Source organism: Chanos chanos, chromosome 5 (genome assembly GCF_902362185.1).
Source record: "Chanos chanos chromosome 5, fChaCha1.1, whole genome shotgun sequence".
Classification (NCBI taxonomy): Eukaryota; Metazoa; Chordata; class Actinopteri; order Gonorynchiformes; family Chanidae; genus Chanos; species Chanos chanos.
The window spans coordinates 24027531-24053048 of NC_044499.1; positions in this window are offsets into that span (position 1 = coordinate 24027531).

A 25518-nucleotide genomic window follows, 5' to 3' on the forward strand; every position below is an offset into this window, starting at 1 on the left:
AATGCGCTATGTAAATGCACATGTTGTTTGCACGTTGAACTCTGACCTTTGCTCAAATAGGTAACGCTAGCTGCAGGCCATGCAACATCTGAGACGTTTCAAGAGAATCCCCCGAGAATTTTCCTTGTTTCATGTTTTATCCTCTCTGCATAGCCTTCAGGGCAAACTGCTCACAAGAAAGAATGAAATCCAGGTGTGTAATATTCAGTATTAAAATGCATTCAACTGCACAAATGTCAGTCCTAACGGATAGTTTGACAGGTTTTAGTATGTGTGGATAGTTGCCATTTTTGAAGATTCCACTGATATAGATCATGTGATAAATGTTCGTGAAGATGAGTTTGAACCAGAGCCAACGAAGCTGCTCCAGCGTCATTTCACATGACCCTTTTTTGCCATTCTTAATAGAGGAGGAAGTATGAAGAAACTCACCGCTGCCTCCGACAATGAAAGCTTGCACGTATCAGCGTGCGGATATAGATGCATAGAGAGTGACCTCCCTCTGTCTGACTCTCTCTTTGTCAATGCTTTCTCCGTGATGGATGAGCATGCCAGATAGAGAGACATGCACAGCATCAAAGACTTGGCATCCTCTCAGGTTTGATTATCAGAGACGTGTCTCCTGTAGTGTTGGGACTTAGCTTTAGACAAACGCTGGTTCGGACCGTGGGAGAGATCGCTTGAAATCCCATACGTCTTTGAAACGGCGCGGTGCCATGTCGTGGTTGTAATTTGCATTACAAAGTTAATCTTCCCAGTTCCCCTCCTCTACATTTAACGGTGTGGTGTGTCTCTGGTAGATCTTACATTTATCTGCTTCCTCTGCAGGTTTAGAAAATGGAGCATGCCATCACATTTTCTCAGACAATGTGTGATTAATTAAGTAATTATTAATTAGGGTACCACACAGCTTGTCACTGATTCTAAGCAGATATGGGAGGGAAATGTTCAAATGACTCCTTTAATTTTTTTGACGATTTAAACAAAGAAAAACAAATTCATTTAAATTTAAATTGATTTATAGCCTGTGAAGAGACCTGTCTATTCTTGATGTTAAAGGCATATTATTTAACACTAATTAACATTTAATTATTTTTAGAGTAATAACAGTGGTATAACATTCTTATATACCCAGGCCTGAGGCAGGTTCATCTCCTGTCTTTCAGTGGGATGCAGAGTTACCATGACATTGTTAAAATGTATAATCAGAATGCTTGGCATAAGAAAAGAATTCACTAGCCCTGGTCCCTCTGGAGGGCCAGCTTCCCATGGCAACCACAGTAAACACAGGTATTCATCCTTTTCTCACCTCTGATTTTATGCAGGCTGGAAGGCCATATGAATAATCCAATGTAATTTAGAACATCTGTTCCAGAACCTTAAGAGGAATAAGAATGAAAGTCCAATTCTCAAACTATGCAGTAAGAGTGTGTGTGTGTGTGTGTGTGTGTTTGTGATACAGAGAGACAGAGAGAGAGAGAGAGAGAGAGATAGAGAGAGAGAGAGAGATTGACTAAGTGAGTGAGTGAGTGATTAAACAGACCAGTGAGCTGACAGGCTTTAGATCCAAAGAGAACAACCACAAGTTTTTGTTTAGTAAAACTACCAACGACATTGGTAGAATACTGAGTGGGAAGAGACTGTGGACGTGGAAGGATCTCCAGAGTAAGGTGGGCATGAAATATGAGCATCAAAAATATCTTAACTGCATGTTAATATGCCGCTACATCAACATTAAAACTCTAGATTAAAGCCACAGTCAATAATCCATAGCAGGGCAAGGGAATGTTACGTGGCTTCCATAATAATTTAATGATTCTAATGATTGAGAGCAGAGCACAGTAAGTATATAACAATGCAACACTTACTACAGGAAGATGTAGTCTACATGGCTACATAAACTTGACTCATTTCCAGAGGTGGACAAAGTACACAACTCCATTACTTGATTCAAAGTATAGATACTCCTGGTCAAATACTACTCCAATACAAGTGAAAGTTGTTCAGTCAAATTTTTACTTGAGTTAAAGTACTGGAGAACTTGCTTTTAAAAATACTATATTTTGTACTGTATTCAAAAGTACATTTTCTTTTTAATGTAAACACGTTGTTGTGTTTGTTGCTACAATGCATTTACAGAACCTAATGACTCTGAAACAACCTACTGGATGCATTGACTTGCTTGCAGAACCTGTAGGTTAAAAGCTTGTGGAATATGTTACAAAGCCTATAGAAACACAACTGAATCGACAAAAGGACAGCCATCATCATTTTCATTTTTTTAATTTAACACCCCTAATCCCACTCACCCCGCCCCCACAAAATAGCATGGCAGTGTTCTGACAAGGCCCTAGCAGTGTGTGTGTGTGTGTGTGTGCGTGCGTTCTGTAAAGAATAAACAGTTATAGTTTGTTATTATTATTTTTTTTTTCATCATCATCATCATCATGATTAAACAAGTATGCAAGTTCAGTATGTCGAAAAGCAGAGATGAGAAACTGACCATGGAACATTTAGTGATAGTTTATACATGTATTTCTGAAAGGTCTTAAGTCAGTAACGTTAACTCGGCATTTTCACTCGCTATTACTATGCGTCAACAGTGGGTTCACACAGGATCCAGTGTTACGTCCCAACTGGTTTCCAAGCTAACTGGTTCCCGTACGTATTCACGCGTTGTGTTAACAGCAGCGGTTGTGGTCTGCCTCTGTCACCAGATTCGTCACATTCACAAACATATTACTTGCGATTTTGAAGTCGCACCTCATATCTACCATAACACAGTTGTATAGGTGAGCAGTGAGCACTACATCACAACCACCTACGAAAAAAGTTAGCGTACAAGAACCAGACATAACATCGGTCACAATACGACAATTTGGTAGGCAACTCCATAAAAATCCAATACAGCACGGACTTTGAACTTGACTGACAACATAGGAGTAGTTTACTGTGATTGGTTTTTCTCCTGTGACAAACACAATATGGCCTATCGCATTTTAGAAAAGAAAATTTGTAAGCCGACTTCAGAGCTTTGCTTTAAGGTAATGAATAACGGGAACCTTCACAGAAATGTAGTGGAGTCAAAAGTACATTTGTCTTTCAAATGTCATGGAGTAAAAGTCATAAGTTTCCAGAAAAAATGATATTCAAGTAAAGTACAGATACTCGAAAAATGTACTTAAGTACAGTACTCAAGTAAATGTACTTGGTCACTGTCCACCCCTGCTCATTTCCATCCCCAACAAAATGGGAGGTCTCAAACCTCCGCTGCTCCTCACTAGCTTGTTTGTTTGGCAGAAGAGGGCAGATGGGTATATCCAGTACTGTACTGGTATTGGTGGTCCACTGAAACAACGTCCTCCATGTATTTATAGTCCAAAGTATAAACAGCCTCTCAGCATTCCTTCCTCATTTATTTTTGTTATTAATATCAATCCCATCCCTGCTGACATGAGATACATTAGGGATGAATATATTTTTGTTGACTTGGCTCTGATCCACCTCTCAGTGATGCTGGCACTGGGGAGTGTGTATTGAAAGTCAAGACATGAGTGATGCAATGCTTTGATGTAGGTACGTATGTGAATTTCAGTATCTCTGCAGTGGTGGTGGTACTGTTGACACATTCCTATTTGCATAAAAGATTTGTCCATAAAAACAAAAGGCAAGGGAACATCTACAGATGATAGAAAACATGCCAGAAATGACACATAAGAAATCCACTTGAAAACCACCCCTGTAACAAAAAGTCTCCATGTATGACCATGTATGTTTGCATATCCTGAGTCGACAAGTCCAGCAGGCCGCAGTCAGTGCTGTGACTCATAAAGGGTTCAGGAAACAGTTTGGAGAAGATGTGGCCATTTTTCTGTTCGACAGCAATTTTCTCAAAATTCATATGCCTTTGATTCTGATGCATTCACAACAAAAGACGGAAGTTAATGAGAGCATTTGGCGTCTTATGCGTAACGTGTTGAAAGGGACTGGAGAATGGATGTTTTCACTCTGCTTTTGAAAAGCTGATCACCTCTATCTTTTTCTATCTCTATCTCTCACACACATGCTGTGAGTGCGGTGACAATAAAAGGACCACAGATAAATCTATTCGCTGAAGTTTGTCGTCACGGTGGCAGATAAGAGGCCTCCGGGGGGTGTACGGGGAGTGGCTGTATGACTGCGTTAATGAATAACTGTAAAGCTCTAAAAACCTGAACAATCAATGACAACACAGTGCATGCACAGACAGAGAGAAAAAAATAAAAATAAAAAAAAACAAAACACTGGCTTGGCTTTTCACTGCAGGGTCTCACATATTCTGTCTCATCTTCCATTGATGGTTCTCATGAAACGAGTGACAGTTTACAGGAATCTCTGTCAGCAGCACACAAAAACAGGAAGACACACACATGTATATATATATACACACACAAGCAATCAGCAGGAAACCCAAACTGACTGTAGTTACTCGCTGGTTTCCTGGCTACAATCACCATGCCCAGCAATAACTATACATTAATCAGGTGTGTAGGATCATACAGAGGGACTGACAGACCACTGGAGAGAATTGCAAAGCCTCAAAGTCCTGTTGTTATATGATGAAGAATCTCAAAGAGATTGCAAAGTGAATGTACAGAAACCGTATTCATCAGCTGTGCATGGAAAAAAATCAGTCTGTGCCTAGATGATGTGTTCACTTAAATCATGACAAGCAGTTGGATTCATGAATATTGACATGGGAACATATTAACTTCTATACAAACTTCAGGTCATGTGTAGCTTACTTTAACAGACAAATAAGTGGTAATTTATCTCTCTCATCTCTTAAAATTATGGAATAGTACATCCTCAAGGCTCGTTGTTTCAGCAGAAAAGTGGTTTCTTGTTAAAGGAAACAAGAGGACATTTCTTATTAAAAGGTCTTATAAAAATGAGAAAACTATAAAAAAAAAAAATACTACTTTAAAAAGAGCATAAGCTTTATTTTTGGCCAAAGTGATCAATCCTTTATTATTGGCGATTCAACCAACAAGCTTTCCAACAATAGCAACGCTTTATTTTCGGGAAAAAAATTAATATTCAGAGGGACTCACTGACCACTGACCAACTCACTGTAGGTTGTATTACGTTATATATTACATTACATATTATATATTACATTATTATTATTGCATCCCCTATGCTTTACAATACTAATTTGCTGTGGACAACTGGACAAGTAAACAGCTTTCATTTAGACTTGTCTAGCTTTGTGCTTCTTCTGGACACTTTCCAGCATGGCTGTATTACTTCTCTCACAGTTCACGCGTGTGCACACATTTTTAGGATAAGTAAGATTCATCAAGGAAAGACTGCGCAGGGGTTGTGGACGCCACTCTGACAAACCATCATTTTTTTCATGTATGCAGGAATAGGCTTTTGACCACACAATCAGATTTAGCATTGGACATAGGCTGAGTTTGATGAAAAGGGTCTGTCTAGACAGGTAGGAGGAATTCTCTCTATTAATATCCCACATCCAGTCAATATTGCTGGTATGAGTTGCTTCGTAAAACTGTAGATGCATGCTCTTTTCCGAGATTTTCAGTGGACAATTTTTTTTAAATATGATATATTGGTGCTTGAGCTAAACCTACCGAGGTTTTCAAAGCATCAAAGAACACTTTGTGAAGCTCAGTTTGAGAGAATGCAGTTAAGTTTTGTGTGCTTAATCAAATATCCAGGGTTCAATATTTTTGCATACGCAGTCAGCTAAATATGTCTTATGTATTTTATAAAACTCACTCTTTCTGAAGTCATCTCCTGCACATGGTGGTGTGAGATGAAAGCACTGCAGCTTGTTCCCCAGTGTGGTCCCTTTAACACACTGTCTTATGGAGCAGAACTAAGACCCATTGCAGGGGTTCTTTGGAGCAAACGAGCAGTCGATGACCGACGGTGGCATTCAGCCAGGATCCCCCAGTCTGGAGACATGATGGGGCCTCGTTCCCTCTCACCGCTTTCTGCCGCGCTCATAGGAATAGATATAGACCTGCGTGATGCCATTGTGAACATAGCACTCTTGTCCAAGCGTGTAATGTTTAACAGTGACGCTGGGTATTCTCAGTATGAAAACACATGGTAGAGAGGTTGTGTGGCAGCTCTAAAGCTTGACTGTGACATAACTGAAAGGTAGGAGATCTGCAAACATGGTTACATGACTGAAGCTAAACTGAGGAGGCAAATGTCTAGTTCTTTTTTGGTTTGGTTTGGTTTGGTTTTTTCAGTATCCTGTGTCATGTGTCAAAAGAACTGGTCATTATGGGAGATCCCCAGAGTATCCCAAAACTCACTGCCTACCGAAACACAGTATTATGCAAATCCATCTTTGCTGTTTGCCACCCACCGAAAATGTTCTCAAAACGTTCAATGAAGGAATTAGGCCTTACCATGTGAATAAATTAAGCTATCATATTCAGCTATTCAGCACTGACTGAAAACAGAGTGTACTAGGCAACACTCCATGAAGATTAAGGGAGATGCAAACCTTCACGGTGCCTTATAGAACGATATTCAGTGAACTCTGGACATTTGTGTAAATATCTCAAATGATTATTAAACATTTTTTTTCTTCTGGTTAGGTATTGTGAGAGGTGGCAGTGGTATATGTACAGGAGAGGTTTACTTTGGAAGTAGCCTCAGAGGTTATGAAAAACTCATTAAAAGAAATAACACACCAACGCCACAACATAAATCAAACATCGACAAGCCAACGCGTAAAGGGGACGGCTAGGGACAGTTCTGCAATTAAGCGCGCGCAGGAGCTCGAGAGGAGATGCGCGAATCAGCAGTTTTTTTGTCCTCAGAGACAGATAGAAAGCAGTCCCTTTCACAGTCTTATGATCTATAATCTCAAGGCTAGCACCACCGCAGCCCATCATGGGGTAGAAACAAGCATCGCTGGGGGAAAAACCAAGAGCCAGCCGAAGAGGATCTTTAAAACTAATCTGTCTTGATTGATCATTAGCTTCCGGTGGTAACACGTCAAAAAGCTGATGATGGCATATATGATTTCTGGTTCGACCAACAAAGTCTCTTGACTCGTGAGGAGAGAATACGTTGCCGTCTCAGATGTACGGGCGAACAACATAATTACTTTAATTTTCAAAGTTTTCTCTGAACATGACAGCTCGTGTCATATTGTTTTATTGCCATGGTATGAGGGGAGCTTTGGGGAATTCACGAGGGACAAACACTAGCCGGGTTAGTTGTAGGTTAAGAGCGAATCATACGCGTTTTGTTCTTGTTGATGAAAAGCGGAACAGCAGTTTTTGTCGAAACTGGCTTTTGACGCTGAGGAAGTCAAAACCTCAAGACCCTGTGGACAAGACCCTGTTTGTTAAAATTAAACAGTAGACACACTGTACTGCAGTGGACTAGAAAATCAACCTTGAGTTAGCCTCACACGTTAAAAGCCTAATATTTTTCGCTTCATTTCTCACATCATAACCAAAAGGCACCAGCAATCTGCCCTGGAGAAGGAGCCATTAATCAACGTTTTTCCCCAGTCCAATGACTCACGCAAATACACAAACAAGGTATCGAATCCAGATGGATTTTCTAACCAGAACGCATTAGGAGAAGTCAAGGGTGATGCAAAGCAAGAGGTATGATTGTGTAATGTGACTAACTGACACTGTATACTGAACTAAAGGAGAACCCAACATTCATCTCTATTCAAAGTCAATTGGTGATTGCGCTGCGTCCAGGCATCAGTGCGACAGCTGTGAATTCTTAAAACATTTGTATTAAGCGGCGATGTCCTGCGTGCATCTGTGCTCTGGCACATGTATTTCGCCTTCCTAAAATATTTCTGACAGAGTCATAAAGCCCTAATTGGAATCATTCACCCCTCCAGCTGTTATATATTATTGTGCGTACATCACTGAATTTGCCCCAACACGTCGCTTCTAATTTTTTCTACGTTATACCACTGTTTGCGACCTGACACGGTTTTATACATGTCCGTTTTTAATCGTCCTTGGTGGCTCTTAATGACAGCATCCATCATATGTGCAGTCAACCTGTCACTGTTAATATTCATTTATGAATTCAGCCGCTTGAGCTGTGACACCATTAAAAACACCTTTGTCACCAGTTAAGTTTTTGCTAATGTCGATTCGCATTCCACATGTGCATAGAATGCAAGCGTGAACGTCATGATAAACAACAACAACAAAAAAAATCCGGGCTGCGAAAAGCTCTCTCTCTCTCCCTCTCTCTCTCCTTTTTTTCTCCACTCCGTAGTAAAAGTGTGTCTGTGAGGCAAAACCCTCCACAAGTTTGTAGTTGATGATGAAAGTACGATGCTAACGCGACTGAACATGAAAGAGATGTCTATGCTCCATTCCAAGCTCATTATTCTCAATTCAGGTGTCCTCCTCCACCCCCACTCATGCACCCCCTACCACTTCACCCCTTTCTTTATAGCTGTCTCTCAAGCTCCGGCACAGTCATTCCCATTCAGTGAGGCCCTGTTATACGATCGTCAGGACTCTCCTGAGACTTTGATAGGTAAATTGAGACAAATCTGTTTGGAGGCGCCTGCTCAGTCTCACCGTCCACCCACTCTTCATAAATTCTTCAGTCTTAGTCCATTAATCCAGAAACGCTCATCTGTGCTAATTGATTATTATGACACCACTTGAAATAAATAAATAAAAGCTGAAAATGGTTTGCAGCTGATCTTTGTTCTCTTACACAATTACTTCATTTCTGTGGTAATAAGATTTTCCAAGAATGAATTGGACACATGGAATTTAATTGGTTGTACTAGATTAATCTTCAATTAATTTTTTTCTCTCTGAAAACAGACAAAGATGAAGTCTTCTACCTTCAGACAGACAAAAATGAAATTAATACATTTTATTCTGAGAATACATCTACTGAATGAAAAGTCAGATTTTTACAAATACAGCACAGACATGTTGGTCCATAGCACAACGATCATTAAACCACAGCCTGTTTAAGGCCATATGGTCATAAAGTCACATCTAATATTTTACACATGATGAAATAACCATGTCTTTTATTTGTTTATTTTTTTCTGGAGGAACTGCTCATGATTTTGATGCCTGTTGGCCAAAGAGAAGGAAATCACCACAGATGTCTAGTTATGGCAGTTTGGTGGGTCCCCAAAGGCTTTAGACGGGTCCAGTCATTGCCTAGCATCCTCTTCTGTCACACAGCACACCTTTTCCATGGCTTATCCAGGCAAACAGTCATAAAACCAGAGGACAGCTATGTGATGCACACGCTGACTCTTGTATCAGACACACAGAATGCATGTCAAATCTCTAATCTCTCAGGCATCCTTGCAACTTTCAAAGAGATTAACAAACAACAGATGAATAAGACCTAGTGCACACGTGAAGAGCAGGCCAATGAAACAATCACTAGGATTCATTAGAATAACCAAGGTCACAGCAGTCCTGGGCTTTCTCATTAAAATGACTGGACTGCCGTCAGAGCACCCAACGCTTTTACTCCAGTCAGTGCAACCCTTGAATCATTAATCCACATCCCAGCTCAACCCAGCTGCATGTTTCTCAAACATCCCTTTGTCGTCACTGCGCAGCGCGCAGTCACACTGCAGTGCCTGACTGGGGATTCGTTTATGGCCTTGTTACCACCACAGTCATAAACCTCAGAGGAATTATGATTTCTCAGTAAGCAGAGCATCCATTTCACCTCATAACTCTGTCCCCTCTGAGAGAGGTGGCCATATGCTAATTGTCGTTAGTGTTGTAATTGTATACAGTGTTTTGACTGTATGATAAATCATTTCAGTGGTAGACGGGTTATCTTTACCTTCACTACTTTCAGTGGCCTGGCATCACTGACGAACATCTGTCTGTTGTGCGGTGGGTGGCACAGATACACAGTCTCGTAGACTTGGATTGGTTATTCATAGTTTTTAGGGCATAGCCGGAAAGATAATATGTGATGTTCACTTGGAAGCTTCATTGTTGGTGGTGGAGGAGCGGGGGGGAGTGGTTGGATTTTTTTAAAGTGCCTTGTCAGATGAAAAGTTTATATCTTGGCAGTAAGCTAATTGTAATTCAATAGTAATGCATAAATTACTCTGTTAGCTTAGTGTAGCACAAACCATGAAACCTTGCCCCATAGCTTTAGGTCTTCATATGCATACATCTACAAAAGCCATAGCAGTAGCACTGATTTAAATTACAGAAATCCGGTGAGGCCAGGTGCAGTGTTTGCAACTTTGTGGTCTCAGCATTAAATACCTGTGTGAGTGTGTGTGTGTGTGTGTGTGTGTGTGTGTGTGTGTGTGTGTGTGTGTGTGTGTGTAACTTTTGACTCTAAATTACCACCACAGCAGGTAAGCAGTGTCTAACAGCTCAGCGGTAAAAGCACATTAAAAGACTAGTGTCTGAAATTATGTTATTCACCAAACTCCATCACTGTTGTTTTTTTTTGTTTGTTTTTTTGTACTACCTCTAGACAATCCAAATAAAAAGCACAGATATTGATAAAACTGATATATATATCACAAAATATCACATAAAATATAAAACTGTTACATATAATGTAGTATCTTTATAATAATTACAGGGGGTTGATTATGACTGACCCAAAATAAAAGTTTCTAATGGATCAACAGACAGCCTGAATAATGACAGGAATAACTGTGTCTGTGGATGTTCTGGGGGCTCATCTTACCAATGCCTAATGATCATTCCCATGTAAGATTACCCAGATTAATGCACTCAGCCTTGTTCCCCATCTCATGCTCTCAGATGTTAATAATTACTGAGAACTCTCAATACTTAGGCTTTCATGTCAGATCATTTGAAGAAGTGGCAATTATGAGCTAATCTCTATTCAGGTTCACAGAGTTTTCCCTCTAGCTGAGAGAGCTTCTGTTATCACCATTACCTCACTTTTTTCCCTTTTTTTTTGCAGTGTTAATGGTCAATTGGGCTGTTGGAGTTTTGGAATTGATCCCTTGATGAAAATGAAACCCCTCTTCAAGGGTCAAAGGTTAAAATGTCATTGACAGCTTTTCACGTTGTTGAAGTACTCTTCTTTTTTGTTCTATTTCACTGTTCAACCAAGTAGCAGTTTCAGTGGCTCATTTTAGCAAACTGCCACCCAACTAGGTGTTTATGAAAGTTTTTCAATTCAGGATTGATCACCTGTAATAACACAGGGCATTTAATGGACGTTGAATGTTCAGCATTAAAAGACTGACCCACAGCTCGTGTTTTATATGTTAATATTTACATGCTCAATAAGAACATCGAGAGAAATTCTGTACAGTTAAACTAAGGCCTATGTAACAACCAAAACCCCAGCATCTTCTGTAGTGACTCTCTGCCATCATGACATTCAAATGGAAGACGAGATCGAGCCGGTAAGTCTGTTCCCTCCTTTCCCACATCATCACACCGAATAATATTTTCTGCTTTTAGCCCGACTAGGATGCACAATAAAAACCATTAGGGACGCTAAGTCCCAAAGACGTCATGGAACTGGTAAGAGAAACCCACCTATTTCCATTCTGTTATATTTCAGAGCACTGGGGCTGACAATTCTTCGTTATCTCTGTCCTGAATGGACTGTGGAGGATCGAACAAAAGATTGGCTCTGGGATTGAGTCATTTGGAAGAGTGAGGAGAGATATTAGGCTTCTATCGACTCAACTGCTGCTTTTATTTCCACCTCTGATTCAAAGCAAGAGCATTTTACATCTGTCATTATCAGACGGATCACCTCATAACAATGATACAACCCCATTAGAACTCGTTTTAGCAAACTGTTCGGCTGATGAGATTGCCGAGCGCGACGCCAAGATATATTTTGCTTTAAAGGGCTGCGAACTCGCTTTTTATCGCGTTTGGTATGATCCGGTTTCCCATTGGGCCCAGATGCAGTCAAGTCTCGGAAAACCCCGCCCCGGCTCATGATGCTCTTGATAATGGAGAAGCTGCTCCCATGAAATAGTCACCTGAACTCATGAACTGATGATTCACAGCTCTGAGTGTTTGGCCAGGAAAGACCAAGTAGGCCAAGATCCAGGCCCTCCACCAGGCAGGAACAGAGCCAGACTCACTCCCTGCCTAGCAACTGGAAGTATGTTTCTGGACAGCTTGAATGACCCTGTGCTGGTAAGTGCCAGGTGCTACCTCTCTCCAGGTAATGGGTGCATACCAAGTGGTGCATACCAAGTCTGGAGAGGGGCCTGAGGGTGAAACGCATTGTGTGCAACTCTGCATACCATTGCCTTCATTGTGAATGTAAACCCATACCAATAAACAAATAATGCCCCCACGTTTGCACTGAGACATTCATTTTCACTCTTAGTCAGAATCCATTACCACATTTAGACAAAGGATGGTATTAGTATTCATCCCCTAGCATGTAATGCTAAGTGCACAAAGGGTGAGTGAGTGAAAAAGGATGAATGATTATAGCTGATTCCCTGACTGGATATGCATGTGCATCTGTGCGTGCATGTGGTTATGTGTGTGTGTGTGTGTCTGTGTAAGCATTTTTGAGTGTGTAATTGTGTGCGCGCCTGCACACATGTGTGCGTGTGTGTGTGTTCAAGCATTTTTTTGTGTGTGTGTGTGTGTGTGTGTGTGTGTGAGGGCAGTTTGTCTCCAGGCATGAGATTTCCTGGCAGTGGAGAATGACGATCAGCAGCTACTCTTCAGTCTTTGGCTGTTAACAGAAAAATGAACACAACAACATGGTGGCAGTACAAAAGTGTTCACTCTATTACAAGAGAGTGTTCAACTGTAGTTGCAAGGACAGATTAAAACTCCTTACCTATTTGCCAAACTTGGTCGTTCATTTTTATCTTGATGGAAGTGTAAAATTTTTTTAAAACTTTTTATTAGCTATTCTACACAATATAGTATTTATGTGGTCTTTCACCTCTGATGTTTAGCAAAAACTATGATGTCAAAGTTTCACTCTGATAAGTCTTTTGTCAGGTATTCAACTTATTCTCGAGCTCATTCTTTGAAGAAATAAATCTGATTTATCCCCCCCCCCCCCCCCGCCCACGCCCACACCCACGCCTAAATTGTATGTTTAATGTATTTGCAATGACAATATTTGATCTTATGTTTCAAGAATGGAATCGTAGGAAGTGACAATGGTAACAAGACCATACTGCCATCTAGTGACAGTATAAAGGAAAGAGACAGTTTAATGGTTCTATTTCTGTTTATTTAGTGATTTATCCTGTCAACTCGTTTTGCTGAAGTCTGTAAGGTATTTGATGTAACTAAGTGATTTGACAGATGGTTAATGCAATGTGGTATTTCATATCAGTGTGTGCCCATAAAATGTTTACCACTCAAACCCATGTTGAAAATACATGTTACACTTGAATTTTGGTGTTTAAAAATTTATTTTGCATCGATATGAACATGAAAAGGACAGGATTTTAGCTTTATTGTACATTATATTAACGGTTATATCAGAATGCATCGCTAAAACATTGCAGCTTAACAGAACAGGTAAAAATTTTCATTGATTACTCACTTAGTGTCGTAAATTGACCCAGTGTTACTGGTCTAATAATAATAATATTAATGATGATAATACAAAAAAAAACCTCTGAATATTCTTAGGCACCCAGTGTCACAGTAATGTGTTCCCAGGAAATGACAGTTTCATAGTGTTAATGATAATTGTGGTGCCCATTTTCATAACGCTCCCCCTAGTGAATGCTTCACTGTTATGGCACATTAATGTGGAGTGTGTGGCCCAGAATAATAAAAAGGTAAAAGAGCATGCCCACATTTTCCCCGCAATCCCCATAAATTTATACGGGAAAAATGCTACTAAAATAAATAAATAGCTCACATTCTTATTCTTCTTAACTGTCTCGGTGACATTCTGTAAAAGGTGGGATTATTTTTATTTGTGCACGTTCAGTTGGGTCTCCTAATCTCTAAGTTTGTATATGTTGTAAATAACATTACTCTATCCTGAAAACCTGATAAGAAGATCACGTGATACTGTGAAAGTGCCTCCTGCAATAAGTGCCTCTCTCTCGCTCTCTCTCTCTCTCTCTCTCTCCCCCTCCTTCTCTGTCTCTCTCTCTCGCCCTCCTTCTCTCTCTCCCCCTACTTCTCTCTCCCCCTCCTTCTCTCTCTCTCTCTCCCTCCTTCTCTCTCTCCCCCTCCTTCTCTCTCTCTCTCTCTCCCTCCTTCTCTCTCTCTCTCTCTCCCTCTCTCTCTCTCTCTCTCTCTCTCCCTCCTTGTCTCTCTCTCTCTTTCCCTCTTTCTCTCTCCCTTGTCTCTATCATCAGGTGAGCAATTGACAGTATCTAAAAAGTGTGTGTATGTTTGAGTGTTTGTGTGTGTGTATGTGCATGTGTGTGTGTATGTGCATGTGTGTGTGTATGTGTCTGTGTGTATGCAGTATGAGACAACTCTCTGCCTAAAAACTGACACGTAAGGATATTCACCTTTACTGCTAAATTATCTCTGATGTTTTGCCTCAGCGTCATGTACTACAGACAAAAAAACAAAATTAAAAGAGCCATCACAGCAGAGCCATTTTTATTGTCACGATACAAACATAATACTTCTTTTGACTTGTGCAGCGTGACTGTTCTCTGTAAATTGTTCAGCTAACGTTTTCCCCATCCCTGTTCTAACTTTAAATCCAGTTTGCTTCAAATGAATGAATGTTTTTTGTTTCGTTTTGTTTTGTTTTTAATAATGCTATAAACGCCGTGAATGTTAAACCTGATTAAATGCTGAGAGAGCTGAAGTGTTTAGCTGTTAGTGTAACGGTGACTGGGATAACGTAAAACTGTGAGAATTCTCAATCTCCCAGGCCTCAGGTCTGTGGTAGGCTCTGTGTGTGTGTGTGTGTGTGTGTGTGTGTGTCTGTGTGTGTGTGTGTGTCTGTGTGTGTGTCTGTGTGTGGATGGTAAGGCTATGTCTGCTCTCTACTCTCTCCTCTCCTTTGCTTCTGTAGTTGTTTCTCATAGGCCAGAGGTCACCACCACAGAGAAAGTCCAAGATTTCATGCATTAGGAACACAAGTTCAGGAGTTCAACAGACTGAGCATGGATTTGGGTATTATGACAGAAAAAGCTGAGACAGAAGATGACAGAAGGATGTTTGGTGTGGAATGTGGAGGAGATTACTTAATTTTGTCACTGTTATTAAGGCCTAATTACATTCACAGAGTTGGACAAATATACTGACTATATTGACTATGTTTATAGAGGTTACTAAAATGTTGCTCAGTTTGTATAGCTGTTCGACATTTACTTTTATCACCTTGATGATCCTGACAAATGGAACTTTTTCTTTGCTTAAACTGTGAACTGTGTCTCAAAAGAGATGACACATGCTTACAGACAGCAGTGTGCACCAAGGACATGAGTGTAATCCACTGTCTGTCTATCAACAGTAAAATTGTATGTACAATAAAACATCGTTGCCAGGGAATGTAGTATTAATGAAGTGGCTATTAAGTGTTGTAGCACTATACAAATGGTGTCAACAGTAATCGATTAATGTCAATAATCTATCTATCTATGTATCTATCTATCTATCTATCTATCTATCTATCTATCTATCTATCTATCTATCTATCTATCTACCTACCTATCTGTTTGTCTCGGTAGATCTGTTGGTCTGTCTGTCTGTCGATCTGTCTGTCTGCCTGTCTGTCTGTTTATCTGTTTGCATGTCTGTCTGCCCGCCTGCCCGCCTGCCTGTCTGTCTGTCTGTCTGTCTAGTCTACTACAAGTTTTTTGTCTTTTTTCACTCACCTCACTAAATTGTATTTTACTAACGTAGTAATGTGTCAGGTGTCTAAAGCAGCTGTACAGATGAAAGATGACATTCTGTAGTCTCTGTCTTGTGTGCGTTCACTGAGTCACTCACACATATTGCCTCTCTGAATCGTGAAGCCATAGAAACAGAGCACTTAAAAGGTCTCAGAGAGCAGATGACAAATTCTGCCTGGGAAGTGAGATGCTGCAGGGAAAAAACTTCATAATTGACAAAGTCTGCTCCATTGTATGTGATTCATCATCTCTTCTCTCTCTCTCTCTCTTTACCCCCACCTATTTTTCTCTCTCTCAGTCTGTCTCTCAATCTCTCAGACCACTTTCTGATGAAGATTTTTTTTCTTCCAGAAAGGTTTTTCCAATTATCTGGGCAGACAAAAGGTGAAGGTCCTTGAGATACTGTGTGGGTGGACATTTCCTATTTCTACTCTTTATGGGGTTTTCCCATCTGACAGGCTGTTCATCTCAAGAGTCTCTACGCTTTTGCGTGTGTGTGTGTGTGTGTTTGTGTGTGTGTATGGGTTACTGACAGATACTTGTTGGCATAGAGTATGTAGAGCAGGAAATGAAATGTTCCTGTGAGTGGACTGCTTCTAACTTCATTACCTGTACTTCAAATAGATAAACATTACAAAAAATAAAGAAATGAAAACCAGGAAAGAAGCACACCATGATGTTTTTCATGAAATTTCTTCTTGAGAACGGCTGGTGAATGAGGCCCATTAGGAGGGTCAACACAGCCATAAACAGGCAAATTTTTACATCACCATGTTCAACAATGTCTAAAGTATAATCTGACACTGATTTTTTGTCAGAGAGATTCTGTTTGTCTTTAAGAATATGAATAATTTTGGTCATCAGTGGACATTTCCTTTGCCCGCGGGCGAAACCATGGTCTACTGACCTTTTTCAGCATACCCCTATCTAGAAAAGTATGTTCTTTAGCTGCTTAAGGAACATGAGGTGGGTGCAGATCTGACTTGGGCTCCAGACTTCAGTTTATGTTTCTGACCAAACAGCTATGTCAAACATTTTATCAGGCATCTGTAACTGATCAAAAGTAGAGGGAAAGGCCAATGGCAAAACAAATAAGGCTTAGGATGGTTTTCCAGAATGTAGTATGTTTACAATTAATGTTGATTCCGTGTAAGCAGCCCCACAGACTGCACTGTGTAATACCCGACGCAATTTACTAGAAACTCGGGCGAAATTTCGCTTGTAACCAATGGAGAATATTTCAGCTGTGCAACAGTATTCATGCAACCGCTTACTTCAGTCTATAACTAGGCTATCAGTGCATGAAGATGCCTACACCACTCCTGTATTGGCATTCCAGACATAATTTGCTATGAAAATGTGACCTCAGCAGTTTTCTCATAAGTTTAGAGTGGTCCAACTTGTCACATGGACTACAAGAGATTCTCATTATTGAATATGATTAGTGTCTATGTAGCTGTATAACTGAAGAGATACAATGTCAGTCAATATGCCAATAATGTCAATGACCGATGTGTGTCCTCATGTTTGTAGTGATAATAAATCTGATTGGGGATTGAGAGTGATTTGAGCTGAGTGCAAAGTCCTCTGTTTAACCATACATGTGCATGAAAAACAACATCCTCAATTAGTTGCTGCACAGAAATGGTATGGTAGGTCAGTACTGTGTAATGTAGATGTATCATGAGATCACGATGTCATGAGAATAAGGTGTAATAGGCGATGACATAATAGGTGATGACATCACATCTGTAATGAACTTTCCCAGATGAATCATTGTCCATTACTCAAAAGAATAAATATCAGCCATTATTTTATAGTTAAATAATTATATACTATTTGATATATTGCCTGGGGGAAAAAACTAAAAAGAAGAACCTCACTGAATTTCATGCTTACATACAAATACAGTTTATTGTGCCCCTGCTAATTGGAACATGAAGAAATCGGTTTAAAGGAAGTCCTTATGACATCAGAGGGAAGACAATATATCAGAAGTGACACTTGAGTGTCTTATCCAGTGAAACTTGAAGTGAATGGAAGACTGAGTTTATATATCCTGTAACATATCAGTAATTAGTAGAAATGTAATGTAAATGTCAATGTAGATGTAAAACAATTTGATTAATGGTCCTTTTTAAGCTTACCACCTTGGTCTGCCTCTGTACCCAGTCAACTTAAGCACAGAAACATGACTGCTTGTCTACAATGTCACGAGGGTCCTGGAGATCACCCTGTTCCCCTCTTTGCCCTGAGTGACTGCGTGACTGCTCTGTTGTTTGCTTGTACTCATTCATATCTCCATTATACTTTGTTCTGTTTTATTTTGTTTTCTTTCTTTCTCTCTCTCTCTCTCTCTCTCTCTCTCTCTCGCTCTCTCATCAGGTGGGCAATTGACAGAATCTAAAAAGCTGCATTAGCCATATATGAGTGTAATCATCTTCCATTAAAGAAATATCAGCGCTAAGCCAGCACATTTCTTCCAATGTTCCCAATTAAGGTTTTGTATGAAAGCATCTTGCCGAGAGGCCATTTTCATCTGAATGCCCATAATCTTTCCAAGTACAAGGGCAGGATTGTCCACGGAGTCCAGCCTATCCCCCTGCTTTGGGCCTGTACTCTATGTACCCCCCCAGCACACACACCACCCACCCCCCACCCCCACACACAACCCACAGCCCACTGTTTTTCTCTGAAGATTCTCCACTTGATTCTGAATTCCTCTTACACTTACTCTACCCTGAATGGAGCTACAAATTCCTAATAGAACTTCTGAGAATATACGGTAGGTGAAGGGGGGGTGTTATTTCAGCTGCTTACGTGGTCTTCAAGAGACTACCATGAATAGAAGAGTGGAGCTATGGTTGCAATTATTCTGTCAAACCAAACAGTGATCAAACAGAACAGAGTGGTGCAGAGTGGTTTTATTGATTTATTTATTTTTGATTTGGTGCATTAGGTTCAAATCATTTGGGGTGAACTCTTGGTCAGTAGCAAGGATCTTCTGATCTTCAAACCAAGCACTGAAGCCTTGTTTGGTCTACCGCTTGTTTTCAATGGTAAGCACATACTGGGCGAAAGGAACCTGCTCCTTGCGGAGGCCCACGCTGTTTAACATTCATCTCCTTACAACATCTGCTGTGTAATCGAGACCGATGAGTGGCTATTCATGGACCATATCTTCTTGCTAAAACTCCATCTCCATCCAGGCTGTTTGGATTAAAACTACAGGCAATTATAATTCATGGATAAACCCCCAGAAATATGCACATGACTTAATTAATAGCCATGTAGGTGCTTTTACATAATGTACTGAAACCTGTCCATTATTACGTGCCATTCAGAATCATTGGTTTTGTGCTCTGCTCCTCTGGTTCACTTCTATGAATTGAAAAGCAGATTCAGCCGCTCCTGCTGGCACTCTGATGGACTGATTAAACATCAGCGTCTGGTCCACAACCATATGTCCAGAGCTGGAGCCTGGGCACTGGACGCAGTCGGAAACAAAATACAGCAGCAGCCACTTTGCTGTCTATCACACATGGAGTACCAAAAAAATTTGACATAAAACAAACTCTTGAGATTTGTGTTTTGCTGGATTATCATTGACATTGTGTCCATTTAATGTTGGAGAGTGTTTATTGAATAGGTTTTTAGCTCAAAAGCACAAGGAACAAAAAATAACAAACATAATTTGATGTGTGGAGCTAAAGACCACAAAAAACTCCCCTGTGTGTACAACTTGCCAGATTTTTTCCAAATATGATGGTACTCCTTGGAGGGGAGTCTAGTTGACCAGTCTCTGGGGTCTGGTCAACATGAAATTAGCCTTGATAAAATATGTTGACCCCTGGAACTTAGAAGCTAAAGTTTTTGAGACTAAGGTCTTGTAATCGCTCAGTTTTTTCCCATGGACATCTGGGAGTTCCATCCTTCCTGTTCTTTTCCCAAAACATGTCTTGAGTTTTGGGTGAGTAAAGGTCTAGTGAAAGCATAGACCACGACCGAGAATTCCCACTAGGACTTTCCCGTAACTGTTCCAATACAGTCAGTGATGGAAAGATAAGATATTGTCATATTGTCGTAGGAGAAATTTTCAGAATTGCTAAAGACAGTTATTGTTTTCTGTAGTTTGACAGAAAAAAAACCCTGATCCGTTTGCAGTTAATTTCATGTCCTTTATAGCTTGATATGTTCTGGAAAAAAAGACAAGGCCTCATTCAGCCCCAAAGATATTCTGTGAATGATAGGTAGTGGCTGCTAAAGATACCGTGTTTGGGTGTGAGTGGTGCTGAAGTTTAGAGTTTATTTCCGATGGATGCTCATCTATCAGTCTTCTGTTGTGACAGTGCAGATGATGTTTTGTTGAACACAGGTCAAATGAAGTTCAGACATTGGGACACAGAGTTCTGAATGAACCAGCAGAATACAGATTCAAAAACCAAAACAGCACACAGTGCCAAGAAAACATCACTTTGATCGAGTTTGCTGAAGCACATTCCAGCCATGTGACATGTTTCAGAGAGAAAAATGGAAGAAATTTGTGGTTCATCTCCAATAAGGCACTCATAATAGGAATTAATTATGGTTAATTAATAGATTACTTTTAGTGATATCAAGGTGGTTCCCAGTGTAAATGGAAGTACAGTGTCCTGCCATATTGTTCATCCCCTTGAAAATGAGAAAAAGAATATCACTCCAATGCTGTTTTTATATTTTGCCTTTTAAATGTTTGACTTAAGTCATAGTTCAGTGGAATCAGTGAAAGTGACACTTTTTTCATTACACACTTTTATCATTAATATCAGACATTGTTCCCTTGCCATGACAACGGATTCTGTGGTGTTTTCATTTCTACAGATTCTTCCAAGATCCTTTAGATTCTTTGGTCTGAAGAGTTCTCTCTTCAGTTCAGATCATACACCTTTTAGACCAGGTTGAAGTCAAGAGACTAGTTATCCATTGTCCAACAGTAATTCTGAGATCAGTTAACCATCTTTTACTGTCTTTTGCTTGGGACTGTTGACTTAGTGCGGTGAAACTTCCAGGTTGAAGGGATCCGCCTTATGAACAGTTTGTCTTGGGATTTGCTGGAGCTTGATGATGTTTGTTCGAAACCCTTTTTTTCAAGTTTCAAGTTTCAAGTTTATTTAGACCCAATATCACTTACAGTCTCAAAGGGCTTTACAGGCCACAACAGTTAAAATCAAAACAGGACAGCAACCCCTGACTTAATCCTCATGGCAGGCAAGAAAAAAGACAGTTTTTTCTTTTTTTTTTCTTCCAACCCTTCTAAAATGTCTTCTGATGCAATGTGACCATTGGGAATAATTAAGAATTTCTATGTTTCTGATTCATCTGTATTCCCAATGTGCGGCTATGCATTGTCCATCTGTGGCTCTGATCACTTTTTGACTATTTTGTTTGTTTTCCTCTGAGATCATTCAAACATCTTTAACTCACAAACGCACCGCCTCCACTGTGGTTTTAAAGTTCCTTCTTATTGACCCAGTACTGGAAAGTGGTGTCTTATAAGAAATCTCTTTATGAGTTCCAATGTATCAGTATCCATAACCATTTGAATTCCACTCCTCCAGACTCATCTGAATTTTCGCACAATGATAAATGACAAACTACTTGCCCAAAGAGTGATTTTCAAAACTTAATTCGAGGAAAATTTGTCAAAAAATCTTTTTTTTCTGTGAGAAACTGCTTTAGTGCATAAGAATATATGACATTTTAATATATTAACGTGAAATATATCCTGTTTATGTGATACCACTTTCTTTATCAAGGAGATAATTAATTTCTTGAAATAACAGTACATATTTATCTATTTATTACAAATTCTATATAAGTAATAATTGAAGGACTGGCATAGTTGGATGCCAGTTCCTTTTCAGGGAAAGCAGAGCTCATCACTGTCTTTTTAATAGACCCATGTTTGTCCATTAGCTTTCATGTGTTACAGGATGAACATCTTAACAGGTTATAAATAGAATTTTAACATCTTAGTGATGATTTACTTAAAAGGGAGAGAGGCTGTGGGTGAGGTTTCCTCTGCCGAAGTTAGGGTTTACATAAGGCCTTTTTTCTGTTATGAGCTGAAAGCTGAATGATAGTGATCATTTATAATAATCAGGCCTCCGAAGACATAACATGGTTGCAAAATAAATAAATAAAATATAATTATGCTAGAGTCTGGCAGTTCAGACAGATCAGCATGTGACCCAAATAGAGGCTGCAAATAGTAAAAGCCATTTGGTCGTAAATGAAATGCAAAATGAGAACCGTGTCGTTTGATATATGATTTCACCTTGGTCCACTTATTCTCTTGCATGCGTACAGGATATAATGTATGTCACGTCTCCCTCAGCTCGTGTAACGGACACCATGTTCCAGGTCAGTCAAGTTTTACAAATGGTTGCAGTGACATCATGAACAAACTGAAAAAAAGTAGTATGAAATAGGACATATAGTGATGAAAAGCTTGTTTCAGTGTGTGTGTGCATGTGTGTCTGTGTACGTGTACGTGTGTGTGTGTGTGTGTGTGTGTGTGTGTGTCTGTGTGTGTGTGTATGTGTGCGTGCGTGCATGTGTGCATGTGTGTGTGTGTGCGTGTGTGTGTGTGTATGTGTGTGTGCGTGTGTGTGTGCGTGTGCGCACAGGCACGTGTGTTTGTCTGTGTGTGTGTGTGTGTGTGTGTGTGTGTATTTATGTGTTTATCTATTTACCGCATGTTCTTTGAGATAATAAGAGTTGTTGCTAATTGCATATACCTGTAAATTCATGTCTGTTGGTCAGCAAAGAGTTTTTTGTAATCATTGCCCTTGAAACACATGAAAAGTGTTTGGTAAAAGTTAGAAAGTTTCAATCGGAGCTTGTTGTAATTTCAGCGAAGCCCTTCCAGTGTGGCCCTACATTCTGTATGACACAGATAACCAAAACAGTGATACATTCCAGGCACATATTCTAGAGATACTGTAACTTGTAAAAAAACAACAACAAAAAAACAATACAATACAAGACAGACAATAGTGCAGAAAGCTTGCTAACCTCAGTATTATAAATGTTTCCATGTACTGGCGCACATGACTGGCCACGAAAAAAGGTGATGACAGCAGATGAGAGCAGTAAAGGAGACACTGTATAACAGATGAAAAACACACAGAATGCATAGGGGTGATGCGGGGGAGGGGGGGGTCTGTCCTTTTTCCAATGGGAGAGTAAACTGTCAAAGTGTGTTGCATATCTTAAATGTGTTCGTACACAAATAACATAAATGGAAAAAAATCATAATTGCCTGATCGTTCAACATTAGTGTCTGAAAATTACTGACATGCTTTTGTTTTTGTGGTGATAGTTTTGGCGATAGTTTGTGCACCAATGAAAATTAATCTGTTTTCTCCCTTTGTGACATCATAGAGTCATAACAGATATCGGATTTCGGCTTTGTTGTGATAGTAAAAACATGTTTGTGTGTACATCCAGGGTAAGACCATGTGAACAAGTTATTTCCACTGGCTTGGAGCCTACTCGTGTCTTCTAGCGCTGTGTTCCCAAATACAGTGACCTCTGTACATGAAAACAGAACATCTCTTTAACATCTACACATAGAAAATGAAAACAGGACCCATGTAAAATTATCAAGCTGTCATTATTTCTTAGTTTTTTTGGGTAGCTATTACACAACTTCCTCTTTATGTTTTCATTTCAAACCATCTGCCAGTGCGTGCAGTATCCTGCATTTCAAAAACTGTTTCCACAATGCTTTCATACCATCCATTTGGCATGGCAATCAATTGTTTAGTCACTCATAGTGAGATTTTGATGACTTTAGTTGGGAATCTAAAATCTATTAACAATTCAACTGCTCTGTTGATATAAAACCTGGTTCTGTTTAATATCGTTTCTAGTATGTTGAGAGAAGACTCCCAAGGAAATGGATGACTATAAACAGACCAGATTTTGCAATAAGAGCAACAAGTGCCAGCATTGTATCAGCTTTCTAACTCTGTAGACTGGTGGTGCTTTTGAACTCCTGTCCTGGAGACCAACTATACTGAACAAGTACACCCTCTTCAAGAAACCAAGCACTCAGGAATCAGCAGATGTGCTGAATCAGGGGTAGAGGTGCTGGCCTAAAGCGAAAACTGCCTGTTAATTTAATGCCCAAACTGGTTCAATTTACAGACTTCATTTGCAGCCCAGTGGATCTGTGTGAGCTCACACAGAAACCTAGAAACCTATTAATAAATGTGTCTGTTTAATCAGAGTAATAAAGAAAAAACATCTAAAGATATTTTTTCATTATTTTTGATATTGTTATATTGTCATTGAAATTGTGGCCTGTTTTGTCAATTAATTAAAAAAAAAAAAAAATATTGCAAGTCATGAATGTGGTTGAAGACCTGGATAGGTCTCTGCTTCAACAGTACATGTGCCTCAGAGAGTTTTTTGCGTTTTGAAAAACTCAGCTTAAGTTGCTGCTATCTGTACGCTGATATACATGACACTCAGTATTTAGCACAATGCAGGGAAAAGCAGGCGTCTACACTCATGAACTAAGCAAGCAGTTCAGCATTTCAGCATTAAAACAGCATTTCAGCACATGTACAAATTGCCCGTTAGACCCTGCCAACTTCAAAACGCTCCTAACATTTCAAAAGACAAAAACAAAATTAAAAACTTTTTCAGTGCTTTATTCATAAGGTTGGACCAATTTTTCTTAAATTTTTATTTTTCATGGTTTCAAGAAAGTTTGACGTTCTCACCAAAGTTCGTACAAGTACACCAGAATTGCATTTAAGGATTTTAGGGTGTTCCGAGAAAAGGCCCCCAACCTAAATTTAGAACCCCCAAACCACTCCAAAGTGTCACTCTAAATTTCCTTAATCATAATAGAGTTGCAGTGTGCAGTGTTACAGTCACCAGAGTATTGTCTTGATTCCTGGCATTCATTCCTTTACCGCTCGCTTTTTCTCTGCCATTGTTTTAGTTTGGGTTTTGTTTTTTTTTCACTCCTCACCAGCGTTGAGCTTATGGAGCTTTAATGTCTCGTCCAAGCAGGGGACAATTTCCGAGTCTGTCCGCTGACTTCCTCTCTTCTCAAAAATTCATTTTCCCCTGTTACGTCTATGAGTCTCCAAGACCCCCACCCAGCTTCCAGAAAAAAAAACCATCCTAAAAATATACACTCAACAGTCGGCCTGGGTCCTTATTGTGTTTACTGTGGTTGTATGGCATTAGCTTTCTTTGGAGGGTTATATAAATATCTTTTAATGAAGTTCATAATGCCTTTTTTCTTATATGTGTCTTCGCAGCTGTATGCAACTGTGCTTATTCACAACAATTATATAGGAACTTCACCTCCTTCTCTCTCTCTCTCCCTCGCTCTGTCTCTCCCTATATATATATATATATATATATATATATATATATATATTCATGTCATGTTATACTAGATCTATTCATCACAATGACAAAGGCAGAAAATTAGATGAGACAGATGAGTTGCTGTCATACTTAGGAGACAAGCTGACCTGGTTATGTGGGAAAAGTTATGTGTTATATGTGTATCATAGATGACATTCCACAGAAGCATCTCTGTGCTATTTAATCAACAGTTCTGACTTTTTGACATCATATGAAGAGACGTCATTTTAATTACACAAGCAGATGTTTTCTCC